Consider the following 19164-nt stretch of genomic DNA (forward strand, 5'->3'; position numbering starts at 1 on the left):
AGTACAGTTTCTGCTACTTTAGATGGTGTCTAATGTCCTTTAGTCATATTATCAAAAGAGATAAGTCCCTGGAGAAGGAAATTTGATAATGCAGAAGGTCAATGAAAAAAAGGAAGGCTTTTCAGGGAGATGAACTGACACAATGACTGACAATGGCATCCCACATAACAGTAGCTGTGAGGATGGCAAGGACTGGGTGGTGTTCCCTTCTGATGCACACAGGGTGGCCTTGAGTTGCAACTACGCCAATTGAAAACATCAAAAACATCTGTTTTGCTAGTGAGACAGGGTAAGGTAGAATCTGTTTATAGTCCACTTTGCTAGAGAATGTGATCCAAGTCACCACTCTTTATTCTTTGGAGGTGTGATCTGTAGAAGGCAAGGACTATACCACCATCTTTGTGACCTCCTCTTCCCTAGTGAGCCTGCACACAAGCAAAACCACCTTTCACTTTAGGATGACTTACAGTTATCTTGTGTTCTTGTGACTTGAGTTGTGGCCTATTGTCTTACCCAAAGTCACCAGCTTCCATGGGTTTGTGGATATTGAGAATCTCCCAGATGGACTTCAGAGTGTCTACCCTACAAGCATCAGAGTCATTTCCTTAATGGCTTATTTGTTCTTTGAGGTGTGACATTAAATCACAGAACTCATTTTATTTTGGTGGAAGAAATATTCAAAACACACACACAGACACACACAAAAAATCCAGAAACATAAAAATAACCACTGAACTGAATTTTTATTGTCCTTAAAGGTGCAACCCAAACAGAGCTGGTGCTCATGACTGAGTAAACTACCCATGACATAGTTGAGAAACAGTTTAGAGACCACATACAAGGGGGCAACCCCCAAGACCACCCCCCAAAATGGAAAAAGTTTCACAAAGTTGAGCCTCCACCAACTTACTCTAAATTAGTGTACCCAGTGGCATCACCTGGGAAGGTTCTCTTTGGTCACTGTGAATTTTTGTAAAAAAAAAAAAAACAAACCCAAAAAAACCCAATTCCATTCAAACCTCAATATTTGTGATGGCTGATTTAAGAGAACAGTGGGCAGGTGTGAAATTTTGTTTCCTGTTGAGGGAAAAATGCCGCAGAACCTGTTGTGATGTTGAACACAGCTTACGCGGACAGCCCTATGTAAATAACTCCAGTTTATCTTGGTTTTCTTTTTCAAAAAAAGGTGAAATGTGGATTGAAGGCAAACCTTGTTCTGGATGTCCATCAACTTCCCAAATGGATGAAAATATTGACAGAATTCACATGCTTGTGCCTAAAGACCGATAACGGACCATTGAATAGATGGGGAATTTATCTGGACTATTTTGGAACCCAGTTCAGTGAATTTTAACAGAAGATTTGAGAATGAGAAGAGTGGTTTTGAGGTTTTGAAATTTGTGTATCGGGTTCTGACTGACCAGCAAAAGAAGCATCAAGTGGAAGCATGCCTTGCAGTGAAAGAAGAGCTTCTGAAGTGGCCTAGACTATTTTCCAGAGCACATTACTGGTGAGGAGACATGACCCGGAGAGCAAACATCAATCAAGACAGTGAAAAGCATCATCGACACCTCACGGAAAAGAAGCTTATCTAGTGAAATCAAAGATTAAGAAGAGGCTTATTTTGGTTTTAATGTGAGAGAGATAGTACATTTAGAATTCATTCTACCAGGTCTATTAAGCTTTAAGCTTAATACTAAGCTTTCTTTTTAGAAGTTCTTAAAAGATTGCCTAACAGTGTGCAATAACAAAGGCTTGATTTGTGGCAGATGGGGGACTGGTTTTGCCACCACGACAAAACCACTTCAGTGTGCCAGTGTTTAGCAAACCATGGGCTGCTCTCTTGCCCCATGCATCTTACTCTCCTGACCTTGCTCAGGGTGACTTCTTGTTTCTGAGAGTGAAGAGGGACATGAAAGGATAGGGATCTGATGATGGAGAAGAGGTGAAGAAATAACAAACAAACGAGGGAGGTGCTGTCAACTATCAAAACAGATGAGTTTGCAAAATGTTTCCAAGAATCAAATTGCAGATTGGACAACTGTATTACGTGTAATGGAGAGTAGTTTGAAGGTAATAAAGTTCTTTTGTAAAACAATTACATACATAGCTTTGAAAAATATTCCTTTGGGGGGGGGGAGTATTTGTATGACCTCCGTTGGATATCTAAGAGAGAAAGAAAATGCAGCTTCATGTCATCCCAAGCTCATTGTCACAAGAAGGTCAGGCATACATTCATCCTCCATCTTTCGTTACCCTATTTAGACACCAGCTGCTCCTCCCATGATTTTACTTTTCTGCTGGGTTCAATAATTTGTTGCAAGGGGCACCCAGAACTCGTGGGTATACTCCAAAGCAATGTGGTTTTATTAGAGAAGTTAACAGATTATCACCAGCCAGGAGCAGGGATATCATGGATACAGATTTTGGTCCTTAGCAGGATCTTCCCTCAGCCAGTAGCCAAGTCTCCCTGATCCTTTCTCTCAGCCATGTGCTTCCCTGGCCTCGGCTGTGCTCCAGATGTCTCCTCACTGCTCAGCCTCACAGTCACGGAGTCTTAGAGCAGCACCCCTGCTCTGTTTCATGAACTCTGCTCCTCAGCCCCTGGTCAAAGGGTGGCACAGCCACTGCTGTTTCTACTACTTCAGGCAGGGATTTCCAACATTCTCTACTTCATGGTTGACCTAGGAATTCTCTCTCTTCCTGTTTCTGGATAGCTGTCTTGTACCAAGGGAAATAGAAACCCAAACTGGCCAATCCCTTCAGTTAGTGCTTTACATACCTTGCGTGCATAGTCCCACTGAATCATTTGAGGGAATTACAGAGACATGGATATAAGAGCTATATTAAGAATTCACTAGAAGAGGAAAGACTCAGGAATTCATTCAATGTTTACTTAATAATAAAGGTACTTCATAATCTTTATGTGAAAGCCCTCCTGTTCCAACAAATTCCTAATTTTTATGCTTCTCATGTATACGAGAAACCACACACACATGCAGTGAAAGCATACACAAAGATTGTCCCATAACATATCTTACTTGTATTACAAATTAAATGAACTCATGTATTTGAGCTTGTTTTCTTTGTCTTTAAAACCCTTTAAATCAATACAAACCTTTTCTGCAGTTTTCAGAATTAAGAATCTCTAAAAATGGTGACAACTGTCTTCCACTCACTTTTTTTCTTTTAATCTACTTTAAATTTCATTTTCCCCAGTTTTAATCCACAGATATCTATACCAAACACATATACACATTCCATCGACAAAAGCAGTAGGACACCTTTGGAAAATAATTACTAACAACAGGTTTCAAGACCATCCCCTACCTATTTTTATTCATAGATAGATGGGAAAAATAAAAGCATTCCATCTGGGTTATCCCACTAGGTTTCAAATATGCCATCTGCCCCATTCTCCATAAATCTATTCATCTCTTCCAACCACCTAATAAGACTGCAAAAGAAATATTGAATCTACCTGAGATCATGAGAAATATTTATTGAAAAATTATGCATTAAAGTCATGATTGTATGCAATTTTCCTTTCTGACCAGAGTATTTTTAGGAGATCCTTTCCCCTGAGTGGGTTGACTCTGCTGAGTGTCAGTCCTCAATATACATCACAAAGAGCATGATTCTGGCCCCCATCTCAATATTATTTTTTAAAATAGCCAATACTTTTGATCCTGGGTGTTGAAGACTACTGTGTGAACTCTCAGAGAGGCAAATGAGGCATTGGCATCGGGAAAACCTAAGAAGAAACCAGGCATCTGAATTGTGGTGCCGGAGAATTTTTAAAGTACCATGGATCACTAAAAGGACAAACCAATCTGTCTCGGAAGAAGCATGGCTACAGTGTTTTGGAGAAGCAAGGATGGAAAGGCTACCTCTTACATCCTTTGGCCATGTCAGGGTAGACTAGTCCCTGGAGAAGGACATCATGCTTGGTAAAGTGGAGGGGCAGTGAAAAATAGGAAGGTCCTCAAAGAGGTGAATTGACACAGTGGCTACAACCATGGGCTCAAGCATGGGAACAATTGTGAGGCTGGTGCAGGACCCCACGGTGTATCATTCTCTTGTGCAGAAGGTTACTATGGGTCAGAAGCACCTGATGGCACCTGGCAACAATAACAAATGAGACATGCACCCATTTGTATAGTGACATGACTCTATACGGAGCCAAGCGTTTTGTGGTTTGCACCTAGAAAGAGACATCTAGGCAAATAGGTGATGGTATACTTTTGAAAGGTCACAGCTTTGAAAAGTCACACCTATGGAGCAGTTCCACTCTGTGCATGTTTTTGATGAGGTTTAGTACTTCAAAAATGTCTACAAGCAATGAAGAATGACTCTACCAAGTATAAGACTTTCAGTTGTCTTGTATTATGATTGTTGTTATAATTTTACCATCATATCTTAATGAATAGAAGCAATATGGAAACTAAATAGGCCTTTTACAAGAAGAATTTTCTATCCAAATTACTTATGGAGCAACAAACAAGTTATGTGAAGAAACCGTACAATGTTAAATGTCAAAGAGTATAGCTCAGAGAGAGCTTAAGTGATTCTGTGTGACTCAAGATTGATGCAAGTAATATTGTGGGTTAAGGGGCAGGTAGAGGTAGCAAAGAGGGCAATATGTTTGTTTAATGGAATGCCTTCCTCCAATATTACTGATGAAAGAGAAGGCTATTATCTGATGGTATATACTTACATTTTATATATATTTTTTCCTTATTCACAGCTACAGGATTTCGTTTCATTTTTGGAAATGGGAAACCACTAAAAGTCTATTTTTTTCTTACATCTAAATGTTAAGCATCTAATTGTTTTCCTAGTTGTTTAAGTAAATTGATTCCTTGAATATCCAGTTTAATAGCAGCAAACAAGGCAATTTCTGAATCATTTCAAGTCATGAATCAAGATTAATCTCCTCATTTTTCCATTTGAATTCCATTTGTAATACATAATGATTAAACTCTAAATAAAAATAGAATTAGAATTAAATAGACTTCATTTGCTATTGAAGAAAAAAATGTACCATTGTATGCTACTTGACATTTTTTTATTTGACCTCACACACCTCATGTGAAGAATCAACTTTCTAAAAGGTTGTATTGTGTTTGTCACAATTGACAAACCTTTGCGCATTTGTTAGGTTTAAAGAGCTGTTGTTGTTTCTAATGATGAGAAAGAAATGATTCCTCACTGGCAAATATAGAGCTATTTTGGATCAACATGAACATTTATTTAAGTTATAATAGTTTTAGATTGATATAAAATCCTGCAGATAATACAGAGAGTTACATGTATCCTTCACCTATTCCTTCCTCTTATAATAAGAGGAAGTTTATCTATAATTGTAGCCAATTTAAAACACAAGGTGCATTTGTCACAATGAACTAAGTAACTAAAGATTATATACAATTTTTCTTAGTTTTCACCTAATATTACCTTTCTTTTTTATGATTTCATTCAGAACTCCTAGTCTAGAAAGAAAACACTTCTCCCTAGACTTTCTGGGGCTGTGGTGTTGGGATAGGCTTTGTGTTCACTGCTAACTAGTAGGTCAGTGGTCTGATCTCCTAAACCACTCTATGCAGAAATCCAAAAGAGCAGTCTTTCATGTGCAGATGACACAGCCTTGCTGGCTGAGAGTGAGGAGGACTAGAAACCCTTGCTCGTGGAGAATAGGGATGGCAGCTTTCATTATGGATTATAAATAAAGGAAACCAAAATCTTTACCACTGGGCTAGTAGCTAATACAGTAATTGGAGAAACGATTGACATTGTCAAGGATTTTGTCTTACTAGAATCCACAAACACTGCTCATGGAAGCAGCAGTCAATAGATCAAACAATGCGGCACATTGGGTGAATCTGCTACAAGGAACCTCTTTAAAATGCTAAAAAGCAAAGAAGTAATTTTGAGGACTAAGGTATGGCTGACCCAAGCCTAGGTATTTCTAATTGCCTCATATGTATGTGAAAGTTGGACATTGAGTCAGAAGGAGTGGAGAAGAAAGGATGCGTGTGGTTGTGGTGCTGGAGAAGGCTGAAAGTACCACGGACTGCCAACAGAACAAGCAAATCTGTCTGAGAAGTACAGTCAGGATGCTGCTTAGAAGCGAAGATGCTGAGAATTCTCACGTACTTTGGACACATCAGGAGAGACAAATCCCTGAAGAAAGACATCAGGCTTGGTCAAGTGCGGGGACACAAAAAATAGGAAGGCACTCTATGAGATAGATACAGTGACTGCAACAATGGGGTCAAACAGAACAATTGTGAGGCTGGTGCGGACTGGGCACTGTTTGTTCTTTTGTATCTAGAGTCACTATACATCAGAACCTTCTCCGTGGTTCCTCACAACAATAATTACAAGATGATGAAGTTCACTCTTAAGAACCCAGAGTCTCTCCAACGCTATGCCTAGCTGTACATGTATAGATCTAGGCACGTGTGTGACTTCCAATGTCAAAATATCAAGTCTTCATTTATTTCCTTTAAAAAAATTTCAATAAAATAATATCACCTTTTTCTTTGTAGGCATTCCATTAAAAATAGAGAATAAGAACAATTGACATTAACACAGTTGAATGATGTATTCTAGGAGGTAAATTTGAAATCCTACTTAGATATATTATTAAGAAAACATACATTCTTGAATTGGAAATGGAACAAGTCTACCTTATAGGGTCTGTATGAGTTAAAATAGAGTCAATGGGATGTTTATATGTGTGCAGTATTTGCACTGCTAACCTCGTGGTTTGTAACCTACCTTATAAGCTGCAATGCCACCAGAGCTGCTTCTTTCAGAATACTGCAGGACATCTATTGTCTCGTCTCTCAGGGCTCCTTTTGGGTGTCACTGTTTTATAGACTTGTTCTTGTTTCTGAAGATCTTGGCAGTTTTGATTAATACCCATCAGATGTTTGTATGCTTTCTCATATTTAGGATGTTTAGGTGGGGGTTCTGTGTTCTTGAGAGGAAGACAACACAAGTCAAGTGCTATTCACAACACATGTACAGGGCATTATCACCAGAAGGTGATAGTCTGATCACGATCATCCAGGCACTATCATTGGAATTAACCTTGACTGTCTGAATTGTTAGAATTCCCCATTGAAAAATGTCTATTTTTCTCTCTTTCTGTACTGTACTAGGGGATTGCAAAAATTCATAGATTAATTCTATTATCTTCTGATTCAATTTTTCCCTGAACTTTTTGAAGCCCCTCTCATATTTTTTGGAAAAAAATTTTACTGCCTACAATCCACATGTAAAGTGGAATGATGTTTCATTTTCTCAGAGCTAATTATCTTCAAAAATTAGGTGGAATTTTTCTACATTTATTGTATATTTTGATCTAATTCAATGCTACTTTTTCAGTTTGCTAGTTTTGTTTGCTCCTACTGTTCTCTCCTCAGCTACTTGAGGCTCTTTCAGTTAATGTTTGTATCCCTTTGAGATGGCCCCTTAATTGTGTTTTTTGAACTAAATGACATTGCAGGCACCTGTTGTACCCTCATGGCTCCTATACTAGAAGCAAACAATTCTCCTGGGGGTTCTGGACTTCGAAATGGATACTAAAAAACCAAATCTGTATGCTAGCTATGCTCATTGCAACTGGCGTGTTGTTGGATCTAGGCTATCTCATCTGACAAAGCCATAGACCTGTTTGTGTCTATTGAAGTAGTAAAAAATACTTCCATATTACACTGTCTATTAGACTAAAGATAAATTTATGCTTGTGCCTCCAACTCTAATCCATCACTCCCAGGTGACTCTACCCGCTGCTACTGTTCACTCCAACAGTGGACCTCATTCTTCTGCACCCTCCATTTACTTCACATTTCAATTTCAATATTATTCAAAGTACAAAAAGAGGCCCCAAATCTCAAATATAATTTAAGGAGAACATTTATTAAGTCTTAAACAGGGAGTCTAGACAAAGACATCTGGATGAGAGATTTCATTAGCCTAAAGTTATAATCGTGTCTACAGGTTTGAAGAGCATTACAGACTTACAAAGAACAGACGAGGGCAAAGGAAAACTGTCACAAAACCATGATTGTTGGCAGATCAAGACAGTGTGGTTACAAGTGACACTACAGAAACAGGATTGGACTCATGATGGGTACATGCATGTGATGCTAGACAGAATAGTTTGCAAGATTGTCTAGTGCCCCTTGACAAGGCAGTCAGGAAGGGACTGACCATGCCATCCTAGCACTCCAATTAACATTAAGGACACACCCAGGCAATGCCCTACAGGCTATGCTGCTTCTCCCTGGACTGGCTAGGGCAGTAGTTTTCAAACTGTGGGTCACAACTCCCCTTTGGGGGTTGAACAACCCTTTCACAGGGGGCCCATAAGACCATTGGAAAACAATGGCCTTAGGAACTGAGACACCATTCCTCTATCCATCTCCAGGTGGTTCTGCCTATGTGATGACATCATAGCACCAATACCATCACATACACTCTGTACAAATACAGGTGTATGTGACAGGCTTGGCACCATAATATACTTATGCAGACCAGTCACACGTGTGTAGAGAGCAGCTACTGTGTAGAAATCAGCTGCTGTGCTGAAAGCAAGTATGCTGTTAAAAGCAGCTACTGTGTTGAAAGCAGCAGTATTGGAGGTAAAACATTTCATGGATTATAATTACTGGATAAATGTAAAATCATGTACTGCAGAATCAACTACTGCTATGCACACACACACACACACACACACAGGCCATGCGAACTTAATCTGGATGCTGATCGGTCCTTTTATATTTAGTTGTGGTTGATGTGAATACTGCTCCATTCAGCTTGTAACAGGTACGTAAAAAAAAAAAACAGAATGGTAAATCATGGGAAATTTTAATGAACAGTATTGACTGAACTATGCTATATATAACTTTTGTATTATTAAAGCTATTGTTATATATTATTCTCATTAGCAAACCATCCTATGACAATGGATCATGTAGAGAAGAACGTTAAGAAAATAAATTATAGTGAGGATTTTTGCAGTATGGTTTTACCTCAATAATTACAGTAGGGATTTAGAAACCATGATGTGTTATTTGTTGTGAAGTTCTATCAGCCGAATCTATGAAGCTGACCATACTAAAACACCATTTTGATAGCAAGCATCCAAGCTTTTCCAGCAAGGATACCAATATTTTTAGAAGCAAAGCTGATGGACTCCAGAAAGCCAGACTTGACACTGGTGGCAAGTATCACAGACAAAATGTAGCAGCCATTGAAGCTTCATATTTTATGGCACTCAGAATCACCAGAGCTTTGGAACCTCACATAATTGCTGAGGATTTATTGTTGCCAGTGGCCAAAGACATTGTTCGAGTTATTATCAGTGACAATTGGTTAGGAAATTGAGTGCAATTTCCTGATATGACGACACAGTGCACAGAAGAATAGATGGCATGTCTGCTGCTATTCTTGATCAGGTAATCCAGCAAATTAAATCTGCTCCACTTCCAATATGTAGCATTCAGCTTGATGAATCTATATACTTGGCAAACTGTTCACAGTTACTGGTTTACATGAGGTGTATCAATGATGGTGACTTTAAAGATGAGTTTCTTTTTGCAAGTCTCTTGAAACGACAACTACTGCACATGATGTATTTGACACAGTTGCTCATTACTGAAATAGCTTAAGATCTCTTGGGAAAAGGTTTATGGTGTTTGCACAGATGGTGCTCCAGCTATTGAAGGATGTTGATCTGAGTTTGAACCTTTGAAACTGAATGAGTCACCAAAAGTCATCAGAACTCACTGTATGATTCCTCGACATATATTAGCAAGGAAGACACTGCCACAAGAGTTGCAAGAAGTAATGAAAAATGTCATAATTTCTTTCAATTTTATAAAGGTGAGCACTTTAAACAGTCGACCGTTTTCGCACCTGTGCAATGAGTTGAATGCGCCGAATTATGCTCTGCTATTTTACACTGCAGTGAGATGGTAGTTGAGAGGGAATGTTTTAAAACGTGTTTTTGAGTTTCATGATGAACCCAAAATGTATTTTCATCAGAAAGCAAGACCGCAGTTTGAAGCACTTTTTAGCAATAAAAGTGAACCGCAGAAAATAGCTTACCTGGTTGATATCTTCGCCATCTTGAATGAGTTAAGTTTATCACTGCAAAGACCAAATGCAACATGCCACACTTTCTCTGAAAAGATCTGAACAATCCAAATGAAACTTCAGCATTGGCAAAAAAAAAGGATGAAAATAAAATGTTCATGTTACCTACCTTATCTGCTTTCTTTGAGGAACGTGACATTGAACCAGACAAAAAGATTATGATGATTATTTATGTGAAATAACACTTGCACATGCTTGCAAACGAAATTTCATCACACTTTCCAATCTACCTGACACCCCATTTGCACTTGCCAGAAGCCCATTCACAGTCAAAGTTGAAGATGTTCCTGAGACAGCACCAGAGGAGCTCACTGAACTTATTAACAGCCATGCAGCGAGAATTGATTTCTCTACGATGTCAGTTACAAAATTCTGGATCAAGTGTTTGCAGTCATATCCTGTTCTGTCAGAGACTGTGTTGTGCCTTCTTCTTCCATTACAAATAATATATCTTTGTGAAACAGGGGTTTCCAGATGGTTGGTTATCAAGTCTAAATACAGAAGTAGACTTGTTGTGGAAGATGATCTTCGTTGTGTTCTTGCAAAGACTGCCCCTAGAATTTCTCATCTGGTGAGAAAGAAGCTTTCTCAACCTTTACACTGATGTTAGCTTTTTTATGCACACTGTCACAAAATAAAGCAATGTAGTTTACTGTTTTTATATTAAGACTATTACCCATGCTATACCATGCTTCAAGACAAATTTTCATTTATTTTTAGTTAGAAATAAATATTTCGTGGTGTATAATTATATATTTTTTCATGATTAATCACTGTGTTTTAATTATGTTCAATTTGTAACAATGAAAATAATTTTGTGGTTGGGGGTCACCACAACATGAGAAACTGTATTAAAGTGCTGTGGCATTAGGAAGGTTGAAAATTACTGTTCTAGGGGAATGCCATTGATCCACTCCCTAATGCACTCTGTCTAAAAGCAAGCTATTCACCAGTCTAGTTAAGAGTCGGAAGGAATTTAATGGAGGCTGAATTGATGTGCAGACACAAATGGATCTATGGATTCCTCTTTAAACTACAGTCTTTTGCAGACATATTACTCAGGAATTTAAGCTCTAATATTTATGTAGAACAAGATTATTAACTCTTACTCACATTGGAAAAAAATCAACTAGAGTGTACTGCTTTAGTACATATCCATTTTCTTTTAGACTTTAAACTCCACTCATTTCCAAAATTACTTAGATCAGCAACTTTAACTCTATTCTCATTAAATGAGGCAATATTATATATCTATAATATTGTTATATTCATTCTTCACAATCAATATTACATCCTAGAATCCCACTATCTTAAATTATATTTTACGTTTACATACATTAAAGTTCACTCTTGGTGCTATAAGGTCCTTTGGGTTTTGATAGAAAAATAGCATCCATCATTGTAGTATCATAAAGAATTGTTTCACTGACCATTAAAGGTCCTTTTGCTTTACTTGTTCAATCCACTCTTTACTGCTCTATTCACTGGCAAACACTGATTTGCTTACTGTGTCTTTATTATTTTTGTCTCATCTAGAATGCCTTAACTGTTAAAACATACAGTATATCTACAGTAACTAGACTTTTAATTCTGTGGCTGTGCATGCTTGATAGCTCATTCTTTGCGACTGTTAAATAAAATTCAGCTTTGTGGATGTGTCATAATTTGTTTATTACTTCTACTGGAAGACATCCTGAGCTGCTAGTTTTTGGTGACTAGGAATAAAGCTTCTATAAATATTTACATGTAGGACTTTTGTGGAAACTGGTTTTCAAATCAGATGCGTAGATTACCTGAAATATAATTGCTGAATTGTATGGAAAGCTTTGCACTAACATGCTAAGTTCTCTCCAAAGTGACTGCACCACTCTACATTTCCACCAGCAATAAATGAATGTTGCAATTATATTGTCTTTGGTTCAACTAAGAATTTGGTAGTTACAGAGCAAATATTTGAGAAGGAAATGAAACTTTATTCATATTTGAAATATTAGAATGTATCCATGGCTTCTTCCTATGGCACACCGTTTGGCCATGCTGCAGTAGTAAAAGCATAGGCTACACAGGGGACCCTATATAAAACCCCAGCTAGCATTTATAAACTATCTCCAGTAGAGAGTCTCTGTATGACTTAATTCTTCATGTTTTTAAAAATTTAAATGAAATAATGTTGCTAAAGAAAGTCATGAAAACACTTTTTCTAATTAAAATCTAGTGTTAATCCTACTTAATTTGTGTTATATACCTAGGTCTTCATATTTAAATCTTGGCAAATGATCTGCCCTATAATTAGAGTAGTTTAAAAAATAATTTTTATGGAGTAATATGCTTTTAATATTTGCTTAAACATTATCTCTCTCTAACTGCCTATTTCCAGTTTAAAAAAAAATCAAACCTCAACAGTAATCTCCATTCATTCATTCAATCAATCATTCATTCATTCATGGTACATTGATACAATCACACTCTAAGGCAGTTTGGTAGAATGGTGATATTTAGGTATAAAACAATACGTGGGGATCTTATATTTTCATATTCTCTCTCTCCCTCTTTTTAGAATATATTCTTAAATTTTGCTTTGCTTCCTTACTTTTATCTATTTTTCCAATGGTTTTAATGGCATATGTTTCACAACATCAAGAAGAGTTGTACAGTCGTCAGCACACTTTTAGGATATTTTCTTCATTCTTGAACCCATCGTTATTAGCTCCCTATTTCCCTCCAACCTCCTCTGCCATACGCCTAAGGGGTCCTTAATCTGTGTACTGTCTCTATAGATATACCTAGCCTCATTTTATATATAGACAAAGATTAAAAACAAACTAACAATAGGAACATAGTAAAACAAAAATCTCAATCAAAAAGAATGCATAAAATATTAAAAACTGAAACAAATTTGAATAGGTCTTAAGGAAGATCAAATGAGAGGGTGCTGAATTTTAACCTAACTGGATCTGTAACAACCCAGTGCCTCTGTGTGATAGCATGTCTGTCTGCATCCTTCTCCACAGTCAGAAGGGATTCATCAGGGGCTTAATGCGTGTGTATTTCCACTCACTTTTTCAACCGGAAACAGTGTTACAAGAGTCAAAAGGGCGCTCAAATGGTAAGATATTATATTTTATTGTAAATGCATCTCCCATAATCAACTTTACAATATCCTGTTTCTGAAAGCAATGCTATTTACATCCCTCAACTAAAATCACAGGGAATCCACCAGAGGCGGAATCCAAGGGTGCGCTTTGGAAATGAGGTGTGTGCTTCCACTCTCCTACTTCTGCAAAACGGGTGTTCACAATTTAATCTCTGATAGCATTATCTCTCAGATTTGCATTATATTATTCACCACCCCTGGCTCACATAAGCTGGTGTGCTTCTTCCATGTGGACTTAATTGTTGCCTCAATTAGAAGGCTGCTTATTTGAAATCAAGTCTTTAAAACCTCAGAAACTATTTTTTCTGATTTTTTTTTAGCATCTAGTTTCTTTCCCACACTTTCCTATAGCACCCATACCTTCAGTGATCTCTTCATCAGGGGAGCATCAAGCACAGCCATGTCATAAGCACTAAATGCTCTTAGATGGAGGCTAGAATTAAGTAGAAGCCCTAAATCCACTTGTGATTATATGTTATTTATTTATTTATAACCAGTTTTATTGGCACTTCATCCATGTGTCATAAAATTCAGTAATTGAACCAGGAGAATATCCATTTTTCATCCAGCATTTTATACACATTTGGTTTCTTTCCTTTTTAATACTTTTATTAGGAGCTCTTACATCTCTTATCACAATCCATACATTCCTCCAGTATGTCAAGCGCATTTACACACCTTCTCTCACAAACCCTTGATAAGTTATAGATGATTAATACGTGTCTCTGTTTCACCTTAGAGGCATCATTATCACTTTATGTTAAAGACTATTATCAATCGCTCCCCATTACTTCCACTGTCATGAAGTGAATGGTGACTTAGAGAGACCTCTACAGGCAGGGTAGATCTTCCCTTGTGAGGTCCTTGACCTGCAAAGCTTCACTAAAATAGAAAGCTCCGTCCTTCTCCTATGGAGCCAGCTGCTTGTTTTGAACTGGTGACTGCACGGTTAGCAGCCCAATGAATAACCACTCACATTGACATGTCCTTAGTTTTACCAATCAAATAGATTTAAAACACTGTTGAGAAAGAGAAATTATCTGAGTATGGGCCAGCTATTGTTTATGTTCTTTGGATCACCAGAAAAAAGTCAAACCACAAATCTTCCAAGGAACGACACGTGTCATTTTACTGAGACTCTGTGGTGATGTGAGATGTCTTACTATGTCTCTTCATCCATGTCTCTGTAACACCCACCAAATGACTGGGTAGAACTAGACAATAGAGTCTTGAAAACACTAACATAGAGACTTGGTCAGCTTGGGTTGCTAGTCCCCTTTCTACCAACTAGCTCACTCCGAAGCATATACAAAGAGAACTTCACGACCACCAAGCTAGAAAAGGGTGTTGGAAGGCATTAGATTGATGTTAATCACCAATGTCCAGTTGCCTTCTAATTGGTCCAGAGACATCGGAACTGCATGGACTGAGTTATCTAAATCTGAAATTTTGTAAAGATCCATGATCTCCGGGGCACTAAATGCCAAGATTGGCAACAGGACCACTGTGCTTTCTTTGAAATACTGAGAAAGTAGAGAATGTTCTGGGACACTCTTCTAAGATTCCTTACCATAGACTTTGTAGAAAAACATCCTGCTGTTTAGTTTTAGCATTTGAGACCAAAGGGAGAATCTTTCTCATATATTTACCTGATGGTTTGGTTGGGTTTTCCAAAGAAGCAAAGCAGTGATGATATATGTGTATGCATGTAGAAAGAGATTTATAGCAAGAGATGCTGTGCGCAGTTGGTGAAGGGGGTAACCCACTCTTGTTCATGTCAGTAGGTCCTATGTAAGTGAGAAGGTTTTCCGAACTCACATAGCTACAGGGGCTGATGAACAAGAAATAAAGCACAGAGCTACAGACTGGTGGATGCAGAGCTGAATGAGTCTGAGGTGGCCAAATGAATTCAAGCCTGGAAATCTGCTTACAGACCCAGGATCCAGATCCAGTAGAAGGAGAGGAGCAAGAGAGAGCTTTGTTCTGCTCAGGATTCCTCTTACACAAAAAGCCACACTTCCAAGGAGGGGTCATGACACTGTCACCTCATTGATAGGTTGGGCTCCATCCCTGCCTGCATCCAGTTATATCCAGTTGACATTAAATCTAACCATCGTGCCTGAGAAATAGGACAGAGTACTCCAAAAAATTCACGATTTGCAGTGGGACATAGAATGCATGATAAAACTTGCATAAAGTCGCTGTTTTCACTTGTCAGCACATTTTCTAGCTTAATTAATTCTCCACTATATAAAGTTAAGCTCAAATATTACATAAGCATACATTAAATACTAAGTCGTTTCTGGTGAGAGGCACAGTGCCTTTCTTACTTGAAACAGGATGTGCCCTGTTTTTGCTTTTCTATTCTCTTTTCATATACACGAAATCGAGACTCATACATGAAGCATACCATCTGTATGTTTAAGTTAACATGTGGTGACAAAACAGCATTAAAAAACAAGGACAACAGAATGAGCTGCAATGGTCATTGGAGGCCATAAGGTAGAACCAGGTTGCTTTCCAGATCAGCAAAAACGGTATTTTCAGGGTATCTATGTTGTCCCTAAAAGCCATGTATGTCATCTAGTGCCCAGTGACAGAGACCTATTAATATTTTGAAGCATGATTTTGGCTATTTTATTGGCCACAGTCTAACATATTTTCCACACTTTTAATGTAGGATATTTAAAAAATTTTGTGACCTGATGATACAGGTTTGTAAATTCATTTTCTGCTTAAATAATCCAGAGTTATACTGTGCTGCTTGCAGGTCACATTCTTGACAGACACCATTGGCCTGGAAGTCAAAGCTCTGAAGTGGCCACCAAGGTTCTACCCAAATTCAACATTCTGAGTTGGAATTTAAAAGAGGGCAATGAGTTGGAAGCTTGTTCAAGGAGTGGTATTTTAGCTGATGCATTATTAATTCCTCAAAGTATGATATATCTAGGGGGAAATTCTCAGATTGATTTTTAGATTTGATGAAGAGAGGACAAAATAATTTCCTTACTCAAGGCATGAATTTTAATAAGTTAGAACATGAAAACTTTGCTTCTGATTTCCCTGTATAGTGAGTGTTTTGATAAATGAAAGTACAAACTCCACAGGGTACTTTCTGACTGATATCAGACAATGTGTCCTCACTTAAAAAATTTTTAAATCTAAATTTTAAATATCTGATCAATAATAAATATGTCCAGTAATAATCCCTGAATTTAAAAGCTCTTCAATGATCTTATTGCATGGTGAGCTCTAAATCATGCTAATGTACACAGTTCTATGCCCATATTCTTGCCTGATAAACCATGGTCCTATGCCAATTCCTTTGCCCAGAAAGTGTTTTCTAGCTGGTTAATAGTCTATTGAAAATGTATATCATAATTTTTGTTGTTTAAGTCACAAATTTGTGTTTCTACATAATTCTTCAAAAGGACAAGCATGTTTCAGAAATTGGCCCCAAATTAGGTATTATCAATTTCTCAAATATGTGTATGCATGTAGAAAGAGGTTTATAGCAAGAGATGCTGTGCACAGTTGGTGAAGGGGGTAACCCAGTCTTGTTCACGTCAGTAGGTCCTATGTAAGTGAGAAGCTTTTCATAAACAATTATTTATTTTCATAAACAATTAATCTTTAAATAATATATTTAAAATCAATTTAGTCTGAAATATTTGAATTCCTCTTTTAATTTTCATCCTCCTGTGCTCCCACTCCGGTGTAAAATCCCTGAACTAGATCCCTCTATACCATGGACGGAATAATAAATAGACAATGATACTTAACTTATGGACGTTACCAGAGCATTATATATATCTACACACATTTTCACAAGCTATGGGAGAATGATGAGGATGTCTACTTCCATTGAGAGTAGTTCCCAAATAAAGTGCATTGGAGAGATAACTGTAGAAGTTCAAAATGATAAACCTGACTTGAATGGTTAAAACCTTGTCACTTGATCCCCCTCTGATGCACATTGGGCCTGATATGGCTTTTAACATTTTCTGTATTTTTTAGGTTTTTGTTTGTTCATATTGGTATTTATCTCAGATGTGTTACGTCATTGGGGGATCATCCACTTGACTGTTTTTAATATGTTTTTCTCTTTTTCAGTATATGAATCCTGAAACTGATGAACCTATAGGGGCAGCAAGTAGAATCAAGGTTTTTAGGGGTATAGAGGGGATGGAGGTAAAAAGAGCTCAAGAAAGGAAAGAATGCTTTGAAGCTGATTGTGGCAGCAATTGCACAATACGGCTCGATGTGATTTAACTATATAATTATATGCTATTCATATTAATCCCAATAAAATCAATGATTAATTAATTTGATCAATCAATTTAATCTCAATAAAATGATTTTTTTTTAATTACAGTCTTTCCGACCACAGGTGCAGTCCCACCCTGCCTTATAGGGTCACAATGGTCAAATTGAGATTTTTGTTTGCTCACTCATTTGTTTTGTTTTTGACAAACCTCATACTGGACATCTGTCATCTCCTGAATGGATGAAAATGTTGACAAGTAGTGCATTTGGAGTTCTTTCCACTAGAACTGTTAATCAAGCTTTCTATTTAGAGATTCTGAAAAAGATTGCATAACAATGTGTGAGAAAAGACAGCCTGATTTGTGGAAGAGGGGGAACTGGTTTTGGCATCGTGACCATGTACCTGGCCATCTCAGTGCACAGTCTTTGGCAAAAAACAGCAGGCTTCTCTTGACCCATGCAACTTCTTTTTGTTTCCATGAATGAAGAGGAGAATGAAAGGACAGTGATTTAAAGATGTAAAAGAAGTGAAGAAAAGAAAAACAGGGAGCTGCTGCCATCCATCCAAACAGATGAATTTGAAAAATGTCTCCAAGAATGGAATCACAGATTTGGCAAATGTATTAAATGTAAGGAAGAGAGTAATTTGAAGGTGCTAAGGTTGTTTTGTAAAAAACAAAACATAGTTTTGAAAAAAAAAGAATCGTGTGTGTGTGTGTGTGTATGGTGGGGGCTACCCACTGGTACAGAGTCCCCTACCATAACAAGAAATCATCAGGCTACATTAGGCTGGGCTGTTCTGGGACTTCAGGAAGGAGACCTCAGTGCCACGCTAAAACACTAAGCCAAGTTGACACTAATCAAACTATCACCTGGATCTAAAACGGTATGATCTAGGGGAAGCAGCAACTTCAGGGTAGGAGAGAACAAAAACTCTATTGCCAAACAGATAGATAGAGAACAAAATCTCTTTCTACTAAAAGAAAATAGTCTAAAATTGCTGTCATCGGTGCATTGATCAATTAACAGAGTGTTCAGGTGACCTTAAACAGTTAAATAAACCCGATTGGGAAAGACTTTTCCTTACAGTGTTAGATTCAAAATTCTATCCAGGATTTTATAAAAAAGTATTTCTCAGTGTTAAAGAATTATCTGCTTAATAGTCAGAGAGCCTAGCAGATCCCCAGGGATAATTAGACAGAATCACACTATGGAAACTGGAAGGCACATCAAGCAGATAATTTCTAATACATTCTATGCAGTGGCTCTCCACTTTTGCCCTGTAATTATTTCCCACACAATATTATCCATCCCAGGGCAGAATTTTTGAATATAAACATAACTTTCAGTGGGAACCACTAATGAAGGAGCAATGCTTAGTGCTCTCCAGCACAAGGACATGCATAAATCATCTTCCCCAAATACAAAAACAGAATGAACTGCTCTATTATTCAAGAGTTACAGTGCTATCCCCCACACTAATGACATCAAGTGGACTTTCATTCAAGCTAAAACTTTCTAGCCCAGGAAGGATATATGAATACATTTATTATTTCCAAGTCCCCTTGCGGTAT

Source organism: Tenrec ecaudatus, chromosome 2 (assembly GCF_050624435.1).
Source record: "Tenrec ecaudatus isolate mTenEca1 chromosome 2, mTenEca1.hap1, whole genome shotgun sequence".
NCBI lineage: Eukaryota > Metazoa > Chordata > Mammalia > Afrosoricida > Tenrecidae > Tenrec > Tenrec ecaudatus.